Here is a 1,889-nt window from a genome sequence, read left to right as displayed (position 1 = left end):
TTAATTTTTTTTAGCGCAAAAATCCTTTTCTCTTGTGTGCTTCTTAATATCATCATTTATTTTGGTCAAGCTGTGCTCATTACACCCACATTTGGTCCTACTTTTCCCCTCACAAGAATAAAAAGTTTTCTGTCTATTTTAGAGATTAAACACTTATTGGATATATTGTTTCCAAAGATTTTTTTCCCGGTCTGTAGGTTCTCTTTTTACTCTTTTTGTAGTCTTTTGATGAGAAGTACATAATTTTTATGAGGTCCCAAATATCTTATTTGTTTTCTGCTATTTGTACATTTGTAGTTATGTTTGTTAGCCTCTTTTATCCCTATGTTTTCTTCCAGGAACTTCATAGTTTTAGGTTTAACACATAGGTCTTCGATCCATTTTGAGTTAATTTTTGTGTGTGATGTAAGTATGGGTCCTGTTTCATTTTTCTGCAAGTGGATATCCAGTTTTGCTAGCATGATTTATTGAAAAGACTGTTTCTTCCCATTGAATAGATTTTGACCTCCTGTAGGAAATCAATTGTTCATAGATGGATAGATTTATTTCTGGATTCTCAATTCTATTCCATTGGTCTGTGTGTCATTGAACCTCTACTAGGCTGTTTTGATTACAGTGGCTGTATATATTTTGGTATCAGGGAATGTGAGGCCTCCTACTTTGTTGTTCTTCTTCAATAGTGCTTTGGCTATTTGGGGCCTCTTTCCTTTCCAAATAAAGTTGATTGTTAGTTTTTCCATTTCTGTAAAGAATACTGTTGGGATTTCTATCAGGATTTCATTGTATCTGTAGATTGCCTTGTCATTTTCACTATATTAAGTCTTTCAATCCATGAGCATGGAAGGTGCTTCCATTTATGTAGTTCTCTTTTAGTTTCTTATAGTAGTGTTTTGTATTTTTTATTGGATAAGTCTTTTATGTCCCTGGTTAAGTTAATTCCTAGTTATTTCATAGTTTTTGTGGCTATTGTAAATGGTATGATTGTTTTTTCTTGCTCTCTTTTTTTAGAAATTGTGCTTCAGGTGAAAGTTTACAGCTCAAGTTAATTTCTCATATAAAAATTTATATACATATTGTTATATAACCCTAGTTGCAATCCCTATAATGTGACAGCACACTTCTCCTTCCTATCCTGGGTTTCCTGTGTACATTCAACCAGCTTCTATCCCTTTCTGCCTTCTCATCTCACCTCTGGACAGGAGCTGCCCATTTAGTTTCTTGTATCTACTTGAATTAAGAAGCACACACCTCACAAGTATTATTTTATGTTTTATAGCCTAGTCTAATCTTTGTCTGAAGAGTTGGCCTCTGGAATGGTTTTAGTTCTGGGTTAACAGAGAGTCTGGGGGCCATGTCTTCCGGGGTTCCTCTAGTCTCAGTCAGACAATTAAGCCTGCTCTTTTTATGTGAATTTGAGTTCTTCACTACACTTTTCTTCTACTCCATCAACTTCTCTGTTGTGTTCCCTGTCAGGGTGATCATTGGTGGTAGCTGGGCACCATCTAGTTCTTCTGGTCTCAGGCTGATCCAGTCTCTGGTTTATGTGGCCCTTTTGTCTCTTGGGCTAATATTTTCCTCGTGTCTTTGGTGTTCTTCATTCTCCTTTGCTCCAGGTGGGTTGGGACAAGTTGATGCATCTTAGATGGCCACTTGCTAGCTTTTAAGACCCCAGACGCCACTCACCAAAGTAGGATGCAGAACATTTTCTTAATAAGCTTTGTTATGCCAGTTGACCTAGATGTCCCTCAAAACCATGGTCCTCAGACCCCTGCCCCTGCTACTCTGACCCTCAACGTGTTTGATTGTGTTCAGGAAACTTCTTAGCTTTTGGTTTAGTCCAGTTGTGCTGACTTCCCCTGTACTGTGTGTTGTCCTCCCTTCACCTAAGA

This window comes from Trichechus manatus, unplaced genomic scaffold, assembly GCF_000243295.1.
Source record: "Trichechus manatus latirostris isolate Lorelei unplaced genomic scaffold, TriManLat1.0 scaffold00262, whole genome shotgun sequence".
In the NCBI taxonomy this organism is placed as follows: Eukaryota; Metazoa; Chordata; class Mammalia; order Sirenia; family Trichechidae; genus Trichechus; species Trichechus manatus.
The sequence above is the reverse complement of the archived record's forward strand: the minus strand, read 5'-3'. Positions refer to the sequence as shown.